The following is an 11,312-nucleotide window of genomic DNA, read 5'->3' on the forward strand; positions in this document are numbered from 1 at the left end:
TCCGCCGCGTCCCCGGAGATCCGCAGGCGCCAGGGGCCCGGAGCCGGGCGGCTGCGCCCTGTTGGCCGGGAGGTGTGAGAGCCACCGCAGCCTCCTAACTCCTGGGAATCGGGGTGTCGGGTCCCGGCGCCCAGAAGCGCAGTGCAGGGCTCGGGCTCTCCTGCTTCCGCAGCCCCGCCCCCATGCAGACCCCTGCTGGATTCACTGGGGCTTGGCCGTGCCCTTGGGATACAGGCCACATCCTAAAAGAGCAAAGCTCTCCTTCCTTGCCCTCCGCTCCTGGCATCGCTCCGTGCCGCGTTCCCGCGGGCCCTGGGACGGGCGGGGTGTCACTCAGCGCTTCGTCCCCGTGAAGTCATGGAAGTCGGATGCGGTGCTCGCCTCTGCTGCGTGGCGGAGCTTGGGCACTGTGTCTCTGAGGCTGGCAGAGCTCCGTCTTTGCTGTAGATGCTCCCAGGCGGTTCAGATGGGCCAGTTCCTCAGCTCTGAGACCGAATCCAGGCTCAGGAAGTGGTCTCTTTGTCAAGATGGATTCTGGGGTACGTTTTTCCATAGCAAGGCAATGACACCACACATACTCACAAGTGCTTGGATTCTGAATACAGCCTCGACCTCCTGGGCTCCGGCGATCCTTCCGCCTCAGCCTTCCAAGTAGCCAGAACTACAGGCCCACACCACCACGCCTGGCTAATTTTTTTATTTATTGTAGAGATGAGGTCTCACCAAGTTGCCCAGGCGGGTCTCGAACCCGCGGGCTCAGGCAATCCACTCACCTCGGTCTCCCAAAGCATTGGGATTACAGGCTGAGCCTCCAAGCCTGGCAAGAAAATGATTTTTTAAGAAAGCTAGCAATACATTAGCATATAGCAACATTATTAGAATAGTAATGTTACAAAACATAGAACAGATATCGTTACATTAGTACTCACCCAATTGGTCACCACTAAAAACCAGTTGTTGAAATGCTACCATATTCCAGGCATTGTGAATAAGACAATCCTTCAAGGAGACTGTAGTTTGGCCACTAAAGACTAGAAGTCAGGTAGGATCAGCAGGAGAGAGATTTTTGAAAACAAGGGGCACATCTTAGTGTTTTTCTACACTGAGCGGTAGAGAGGGAGAGAGGCTGAGAGCAGGAGAAAGAAGCCTCTCATGCTGGGCTGAGGCCTCTGAGGGGCTGGGAGAAGGGCCCAGGACGAGGTGGCTTCCTCAGAAGGAGGTGACAGCCCTGCAGAAGCAGGGGAAGGATTGGACCAGCAGCTCCCCAGAGCAGGGTCCACAGGCCAAGAGGCACCCACAGTGGACGACACGGGTCTGTGAATGGCAGAAAGGAGCTATGGGGACCAGGGGGACTGGGAGGTGGTGTCATGGAGAAGCATAGGAAGCTGCTGTTGTCCGGTCGCTTTTGCTGTCTGTGAGATCTCGCAGATTCACGTACTGTATTGCCTTTTCTTCTGTCTCCTTCCTTCCAGAACTGAGGGTATGGTGTTGAAGTCTTCTGTTGTTAATGTAGAATTGTCTGTTTCCCCCTTCAATTTTGCCAGTTTGGCTGCATGTATCTTATTCTTTTATTTCTTCTGTGGGAATTGTAGTCTGTAAGACAAAGAAATCAGTTATCCCTCCTGAATTTTCTCCCAAATTATCTGTACTTTCCTTATTTTGGAAGCTTCTGGATATCCTTTTTAAGAAAACATGATTTCCTGGCGGGATGGTAGTTTTATTTTATTTTTTTATTTTATTTTTTATTTTTTGAATCAGGGGCTCACTCTGTCGCCCAGGCTGGAGTGCAGTGGCACAATCACAGCTCACCACAACCTCGACCTCCTGGGTTCAGGCGATCCTTCCACCTCAGCCTCCCGAGAAGCTGGGACTACAGGCATGCTCCACCACATCCAGCTAGTTTTTAAATTATTTTGTAGAGATGAGGTCTCGTTATGTTGCCCAGGCTGATTTCAGACACCCAGGCTCAAGCAATCCTCTTGCCTCAGCCTCCCAAAGTGCGGGATTACAAGCATGAGCCACCTCGCCTGGCTGTAGTTTTAAATATCTAGCAATCTTTGACAATTCGTTAAATCACAGGGTAAATTAATGTGCAGTGGACAATACAGGCCCGATAGCACATAAGAAATAGTATTTTAGTGACTCACAGATTACACTGGAATTAAGTACCATTTATTACAACAAGAGGGAGTCATTTCTGTTTTCCTCGAGATGGACAGAAACCTTGAGTAGAATTAAACAGTTCCTGCAAAGTGGGCTCAGGTGTCTCTGAAGAAAGCAAGCACCTGTGGCAGCCAGGATAGCCCCAAGTTGGTCCTGGTGTGTTGGCCTTGTAATGGCCTTGGCAGAAGCATTTTTGGTGGCATAAAGTCAAGGCTCAATTTTTGACTGAAGGTTGGGATTAATGATGTGAGGGAAATATAATTGCCATAAGGAGCTCGTTAAGGGGAAGTTGCCTTATAAACCTTTTAAAAGAACAGCTACTAAATTTTTGTTAGCAGGTTTTTAGATGCAGAGAAGCAGCAATGGTCTGAAGAAAATATTGTTTTCTCCTAAGTGGTAGATGGGAACTAGGAAGTCCAAGGTAACAGGATGAAAATAAAAGAGATAATATTCACATTTTAGATGACTTCAAAGTGGACTAAAACATGAAGTAACAGGAGAGGGTGTTGAGTTGGAATGTTAATCTTGACCCAAAGTCTTGGGCAGAAGCTGTCCACCCCTGAAGCCAACATCTTCTGGGGGATATCTAAGAACCTAAGCTTGGGATTTCCAGTGGATTCTGGGGGGAAGTATGGTGTATCTTTTAAGCTGGGAAATATTAATCCAAGAATCAGTACTTTGGAGTTTTGCTGCTGTGTCAGTTGTTAGCAGTAAGTATCTGATAAGGTCCTTTTCATCAAAGCTCAAGGGCAGCTTTTCTTCGGTCTTTTCCAGAACACTAAATCTCCTGTTGTTGATCACTGGTAATTATTCTGGAAATGCGGCTTATATCTGTTGATGATAAAGCTGGGGGTATTGTATGAGTCCCTTGCAATTCCTAATCATATCTTATTGTAATTGCAATAGGAGAGAATCTAAGGTTGGGGGTGAAATTGTTAAACACAGAGGCCAGCCTCTCTCAGGTGAGGAGCAGCAGGGGGAGGTCTTGCTATATCCCCAGGCTGGAGTGTGGCTGTTCACAGGTAAGGTCATAGCATACTGCAGCCTGGAACTCCTAGGCTCAAGTGATTCTCCTGCCTCAGCCTCCCAAGTAGCTGGGGCTGCAGGTGTTTGCCATCACGCCTGGCTTGGCCTCTTATTAATTCATAAGGAGAAAACCTGTGGGTCCCGGACTGGGGTGATTGATTTTATACACATTAAAGCTAATGGTAATATTTTAGGTATAGGAATTTGTTAATTTTAGCTTTACAATCTCATTAGTTCTCTATTTTTCTTGAGGGCTGTGGATGATAAGGACAGTAAAGTTTTGGGTAAAAGGCAGACTTTACAGAGTTCCTTAATAACAATACCATTAAGATGAATGTCTTTTTCATTATTAGAGAGAAGTGGAAATTCCCAGCTTGGAAAACAAAATCAAGCAAAAAATTTTGCTACAGTTAGAGCCATGGCTCTCTGGAAAGGAAAAACTTTAATTCACTCTGAGAAAGCAAAACAAAACAAAACAATCAGAACATATTTATAATCCACCGCAGGAGGTACTTGTATAAAGTCCATTGGGGGTTTGAAGGGCCCTCGAGAACTTGGTTCTTCTCCATTTCTCGCCTTGACATTTACTAAGATTGCATCACTGACAGTATAACAGGTTTTATTTTATTTTATTTTATTTTATTTTTTTGAGTCGGAGTCTCACTCCATCGCCCAGGCTGGAGTCCAGTAGCACATTCAGGGCCACCGCAGCCTCAACCTGCTGGGCTCAGGTGATCCTTCTGCCTTGGCCTTCCAAATAGCTGGAACCACAGACGTGCGCCACCAGCTAATTTTTTTGGTTTATTGTAGAGATGAGGTCTCACCATGTTTCCCAGGCTGGTCTTGAACCTGTGGGCTCAAGCGCTCCTCTCACCTCCGCCTCCCAACGTGCTGGAATTACATGCATGAGCCACTGCGTGCTTTGCAGAACAGGTTTTAAAAACATCCCTAGGAATAGCTCAAAAATTATCCTGCCAATGTCAGTTTAATATTGTTGCCAGCGTGTCCCTGCTATCATGAATAATATCACAAAGCATTTTTGCTAAACTCCATTTTGGCTTTTTAACCTGTCACTGTGAGTTAGCCATCTGAGAGCACCAAATACTCTATGCAATGAGCATCCAAACTTTTCCACTTTTCTGCTTTTTTGAATCAGGGGTTTGTCTCCAACAGTTAAAAATAGCTTCTTTGAAGCCCTCCAAGGCCTCTCTTTTCCATGAGATTCCAGGAGCAATGATCTTGGCAAAAGCTGTTTGAGCTGGCCCATTGGTCAGCCACAGAATTCCTAGAGACTCTGAGTCTTTGTGCTGTGAATGACAGTCTGCGTTTATTATAGCTATTTCCTTAGGCAACAGCAAAGCAACTACAAGTCTTATTTGTAAACTGTCATCAATTCTTTTTCTTTGTTTTGAATAGAGGTCTCACTCTGTCGCCCAGGCTGGAGTGCAACGGCACGATCACAGCTCTACCACAGCCACAACCCTCTGGACTCAGGAGATCCTCCCACCTCAACCTCCCAAGTAGCTGGGACTACAGGTGTGTGCCACCATGCCCAGCTAACTTTTTAATTTTTTTTTATAGAAACAGACTCTTACTATGTTGCCCAGGCTGGTCTCGAATTCCTGGACTTAAGCAATCCTCCCATCCCAGCCTCCTAAAGTGCTGGGATTACAGGCGTGAGCCACCATGCCTGGCCCCGTCATCCAATTTTTACAGGTTTTTGTTGAGGTTAGAAAAGTCTTGATTTCCAAAGCATTCCAAATTCACAGATTCCCCAAAAGTGCATCCACTATGGGTATACCCACTTAATCTTTTACATTTTGCCAGCTGGCAGGCCCAGGTGAGGACATTTATTTCAGCCATCCGAGATGACAATTTTTGGAGTGGTCTATATTTTAAGAGTGAATTTAAGTCTGTGATAGCATTTTAAGATATGAACAAAAAAATTAGGTCAAGGCTATCCAAGGGAATTTCTAACAAAATGATTTAAGAGCCAGGCTCGGTGGCTCAGCCTGTAATCCCGCGCCTTTGGGAGGCTGAGGTAAGTGGATTGCCTGAGCCTGCAGGTTCAAGACCCGCCTGGGCAGCGAGACCTCACCTCTACAATAAATCAAAAAATCAGCCGGGCGTGGTAGCACATGCCTGTAATTCCGGCTACTCGGGAAGCTGAGGCGGAAGGATTGCCGGAGCCCAGCAGGTGAGGCTGCGGTGGCCGAGAATGGCCACTGCACTCCAGTCAGGGCAACCGAGTGAGACTCCAACTCAAAAAAAAAAAAAAAAGATTTAAGAGTGTGTGAAAAGCACTGAGAGTTAACAGAATAATTTGGTGAAAAAAAGAATTTCTAATCTGGGTGTAAAATAACTAAATTATTTTACATGACAGACCCAAATTCTAATTTTACTCCCTTAGAATATTATTTTTGTGACAGATTTTAATAAAAGCTATATTAATATTCTGTTATTTGTATGAATTTAGGGATATGCAGATATATAAACAAATAGGTGATACTTTAAAGTTTCTTTTAAAAAAGTTGTGATGCCAGGCCTGGTGGCTCATGCCTATAATCCCAATACTTTGGGTGGTGGAGGCGAGAGGATTGCCTGATCCCAGGGATTTTAGGCCAGCCTGAGCAACATAGAGAGACCTCTTCTCTACAATAAATCAAAAAATTATTCGGGTGTGATAGCACATGCCTGGAGTTCCAGCTACTTGGAAGGCTGAGGTGGAAGGATGGCCTGAGCCCAGCAAGTTGAGACTGCAGTAGCCGTGAGCGTGCCACTGCACTCCAGCCTGGGCAACAGAATGAGATTCCAACTCAAAAAAAAAAAAAAAAGTTATGATAATAATACTTAACATGACATCTGCCCTCTTAACAAATTTTTGAGTGCACAGTCAGGTACTAGTAACTATAAGCACAACATTGCAAGCAGATCTCTGGAACTGAATCACCCTGTATAGCTGAAACTTTACACCCTTTGAATAGCAGCGCCCACTCCCTCTTTCCCCCAGCCCCAGCAACCATCTTCTACTTCCTGTTTCTATGAGTTTGCCTATTTTGGATACCTCGTCTAAGTGGAATCATGGGATATTTGTTCTTCAGTGACTGGCTAATTTCACTAAGCATAATGTCCTCCAGACTCATCAAGGTGTCACAGACTGCAGGATTCCCTTCTTTTTAAGACTGAATAATATTCCACTGTACATCTGAGCCACATGTTTGTTATCCATTCATCTGTTGATGAACTTTGAGGCTGTTTCCATATCGTGGCTATTGTGAGTAATGCTACAGTGATCAAGAGAGCGGTAATATCGCTTTGAGATCTTACCTTAATTCTTTTGAATGTATATTCAAGTGGAAGTGCTAGTCAAATGGTAGTTCTAGTTTTAATTTCTGTTTGTTTTTTGAGTTGGGGTCTAACTGTCACCAGGCTGAAGTGCAGTGGCACAATCATGGCTCGCTGCAGCCTCAACCGCCCGGGCTCAGGTGATCCTTCCACCCCTGCCTTCTGAGTAGCTGGCATGTGCCACCACACCCAACTAATTTTTTTTTTAATTTTATATAGAGATGAGGTCTCACTCCATGGTGCAGTCACCATAGAAAACAGTAAGGAGGTTCCTCAAAAAATTAAAAATAGGGCCAGGAACAGTGGTTCAAACCTGTAATCCCAGCACATCGGGTGGTGGAGACAAAAGGATTGCCTGAGCCCAGGAGTTTGAGACCAGCCTAGGCAACATAGTGAGACCTCATCTCTACCAGAAAATTAGGAGGGCGTGGTGGTACACGCCTGTAGTCCCTGCTACCCAGGAGGCTGAGGCAGAAAGATGGCCTGAGCCCAGGAGTTCAAGGTCGTGGAGAGCTGTGATGGTGCCACTGCACTCCATCTTGGGTGACAGAGTGAGACCCCAACTCAAAGAAAGGAAGAGAGACAGAAACAAAGAGCAAGAAGGAGCAAAGGCAAGACCTTGGGGCTGGCAGGCAGCCTCTCGCCATGGCCCAGGTTCGAATCCTGACTTCGCCCTTTACCAGGCAGAGGGGGACCACGGGAGAGTCACTTCACCCTCTGCCTTTGAATTCCCTCCTCTGACGACAGCATCCTGTGCCTCACAGGGTCCATTCTTTCACCAAACTTGTATCCGCTGTCTAATACATGCCACTCACTTGCGTGAAATTCCGCAGTGAGCAAAACAGACAAAGTTCACACTTCACGCAAGTGCCGTTCCGCGGGACTCATTTTGGATATTAAACCCCCGCGTACGTGAAAAGCTTGGGACGAGCGCTGTGCCCACGCGAGCTCTTGGGAAACGTGCACCCACTTCAGGCTGCGCCTGGCTCTGCCGCTCCCTCGCCCGGGACCCTCGGCAGTTCTCTGGGTGCTCGGGTCTCATATTTAGGACGCCCCCGCTCGCCCCGAGAGGAGGGGCAGAGGAAGCTAGGGGTAGCCACCCACAATCTGGGATCCCAGGGCGACTCCAGCCTGGCAGAGACCTGCCCCAGTAAGCAGAAGCAGAAGTGATGCGGGCTCATCCCTTCGAGTCTTCACCTGCGGCCCTCCCAACGCAGGTATTTTCTGAGATTTGATCTCACTTGGCTGGGGGCCTTTCGCCTCATTGTTCTGAGAACAGTCCTCTCTCTGCTACCCTTGGCCAACTCGGCCGCCTCGGCCTACCCAGACAGAGGGCTCAGCTCCACCTCAAGCCAGCAGAGGCTGGAAAAAAATGTCCTGCTTTGTTTCTGAGAGTGCAGGTCATGCCTAGGTGGCAAGTGGCAGCCCAGGTCTCCCCTACACCCTGGAATAACCCTCCCCCAGCCTCTGCTACTGGGTTACTTAAGGAAATAACTACAGCAACAACTCCTCCTCCCACCCCCCCATAGAGATGGTCTCCCTATGTTGCTCAAGCAATCCTCCCATCCTGGCCTCCCAAGGTGCTGGGATTACAGGCGTAAGCCTCCATGCCTGGCCACAATAACTTTTTTTTTTTTGAGTCAGAGTCTCACTCTGTCGCCCAGACTGGAATGCAGTGGCACACTCACAGCCACCACAACCTTGATCTACTGGGTTCAGGCAATTCTTCCACTTCAGCCTTCCAAGTGGCTGGAACTACAGGTATGCGCCACCACACTGGGCTATTTTTTTTTTTAATTGTAGAAACGACATCTCATCATGTTGCCCAGGCTGATTCTGAACCTGTGGGTTCAGGCAATCCTCTCGCCTTCGCCTCCCAAAGTGCTGGGATCATAAGTGTGAGCCACTGCACTTGGTCACAATAACTGCTTGACAGCCAATTTAGGTATGACAGTAATGTTTAGGAAAGACCTATATTCTCTTTAAAGTATTTGCTTTTGCCAGGTGCAGTGGCTCATGCCTATAATCCCAGCACTTTGGGAGACATAGGCGAGAGGATTGCCTGAACCCAGGGGTTCAAAACCAGCCTGGGCAACTTGGCAAGATCTCATCTCTATAATAAATCAAAAAATTAGCCAGGTGAGGTGGCACGCACCTGTGGTTCCAACCACTTGGAAGACTGAGGTGAATGAATCACCCAAACCCAGGAGGTCGAGGCTGCAGTGGCCATGAGCATGCCACTGCACTCCAGCCTGGGCAACAGAGTGAGACTCCTACTCAAAAAAAAAAAGTATTTGCTTTTACTAATAATCCCAGTCAATGTTTATTAGCGCCTCTTACATGCCTACTAAATATACTTTCTCAGTGAAGTCTCAAAAAATCTCTTTGAATTGCTTCTTTCGTTCCCATTGTATGGATGATAAAACCGAGGCTCAGAAAAATTAAATAACTTGCCCAAGGACACACAGCTAGTAAGTTACCAAGTTGCATTGGACCCAGTCGGGTCAACCTCAAGACCTGGGTCTACCCAAGACACTACCTGCAAAAGGCTGCAGAGTGATGCCAGACCCAAATTTCCAGTGACAACCCAAGACTGTTTCCAGACACTGTGGGAGCAGATAATAGACAAGCTTGGCACTAAACAAGAGGCCTTCACTCGCTGAGCACAGCAGACATTTCTTTTTTTTTTCTTTCTTTTTTTGAGTTGGAGTCTCACTCTGTCGCCCAGACTGGAGTGCAGTGGCCGCTCCCGGCCACCGCTGCCTTGACCTGCTGGGCTCCGGCGATCCTTCTGCCCCAGCCTTTCAAGTAGCTGGAACTACAGGCGCGCACTACCACGCCCGGCTAATTTTTTTTATTTATTGTAGAGATGAGGGCTCGCCAAGTTGCCCAGGCGGGTCTCGAACCCTGGGGCTCAGGCCATCCACTCACCTCAGCCTCCCAAAGCCCAGGATTACAGGCTGAGCCACCGAGCCCGGCTTGACATTTTTTAAGATGCTCCGAGGCCTTTGTTTTCATTACCAGCAAGAAACACTGCTTCACAATATCTCAGTGTAACATGGGGCCTGTAAACACATGTTGACGGGCATAAACAAAGCGATAGGCATGCCAGAGGGAGGCCAGAGCCAGAAAGCATGTGTGGGGAAGCTTCAGAGCAGCGCACTAGGACACACCCCTGTAGGACCTAGGACCCTTGACTCCCGGTAGGAAGCCTCTTGGGTTTTCTGGTGCTGCTTCCCTGAACATAAAGCGTACAGAGAAAGAGTGGTGGGGCATCCAGAAGTGGGGACAATCTGCGGGGTTGGGGCAGTGAACCGGGGTGTCATAGACGATCTGGGATTCCAGGCTGACTCCAGCCTGGCTGAGACCTGCCCAAGTAAACAGCTCCTGTGATGCTCCGCCCATTGAGGGACATCAGGCGTTGGGGACGCCCCCAGAGGAGGGGCAGAGGAAACTAGAGGTGGCAGCTGACAGTCTGGGATTCTAGAGCGACTCCAGCCTGGCTGAGGCTTGCCCAGCTAAACAGGAAGCAGCGGTGATGCTGGCTTGGGCAGACGTGCCGGGAGGGAAGCCCGTAGCTTTGAGGCACAGAGGAGCTGGGGCATGCCGCCGACACCAACCCCTCAACCCCCAGCCTTCAGAATGGAGGCCAGCCTCAGCCTGCCACCTGCTGCGTTCAGTTTCTTGGACACCGGCCCAGCCCTGAAAGCCCAGGCGATGCCCTTGGTGCAGCACTTGGGGAGGCTGGACCCGGCAGAGAGTACAGCCACCTCTATTGCAGAGGGGATGCAGGTGAGAGAAGAACGGGGAGCAGCCTGGAGGCTCCTCTGGCCGTGGGGTTCCATGCCTGGCCTTCAGCAATGTGGATCACAGGTGAACCCCGACAAATCCCACATTGACTGGACTCCAGGGTTACGCAAAGGCCACAAGAGTACCTGCAAGGCCGGTCTCCACCTGATTTCTGGAAACGGTAGTTCCCGCAGCGCCCCCTGGTGGCCAAACGTGCCGCATCCAGGCGGGGAGAGGCCGGGCTGGAAGGCAGCGCTTAGTGGCGCTGCTCTGGTCTCAGCGCCCCTCCTTACAAGGGACAGCCAATTAGGCGCCACCTCTCAGCTACGACTCTGGGTTTTCCCAGTTCTTTGAGCAGCGACTTAAGTCACGTCCCCCAGGGACCAGGAGGGAGGCTCTGGGGCACCCCTCAACGCAACCCTACAAAGCCACAGACAACAGCTGCCACCCTTTATTGAATGACTGAATGCTAGACATACATACGTATATATGTGTATGTGTGTCTAGAAAATCTCTCTCTCTCTCTTTTCTTCTGAGTGAGGGTCTCACTTGTCACCCAGGCTGGAGTGCAGTGGCACGATCACTGCTCACTGAAGCCTCAACCACCACCTGGGCTCCCACCTCAGCCTCCTCGAGTAGCAACACTACAGGCATGCCACCACGCCCAGCTAATTTTTTTTTTTTTTTCAGAGATGAGGCCTTGATCTGTTGCCCAGGCTGGTCTTGAATGCCTAGGCTCAAGCAATCTTCCCACCTCAGTCTCCAAAAGTGCTGGGATTACTGGCGTGAGCTGCCGTGCCTGGCCCTGTACATATTATTTTATTCTTACTACCTTCTCATGAAATAACTACTTATTATGTGTTATTAGCCTCTCTTTTTTTTGTTTACCAGTAAGAACACTGAGGCTAGCCGGGCTCAGTGGCTCAGCCTGTCATCCCGCGCCTTTGGGAGGCTGAGGTGAGTGGATTGCCTGAGCCCGCAGGTTCGAG

The sequence above is a fragment of the Carlito syrichta genome, unplaced genomic scaffold (genome assembly GCF_000164805.1).
Source record: "Carlito syrichta isolate Samal-C Ts95f unplaced genomic scaffold, Tarsius_syrichta-2.0.1 Scaffold305096, whole genome shotgun sequence".
Taxonomy (NCBI): domain Eukaryota; kingdom Metazoa; phylum Chordata; class Mammalia; order Primates; family Tarsiidae; genus Carlito; species Carlito syrichta.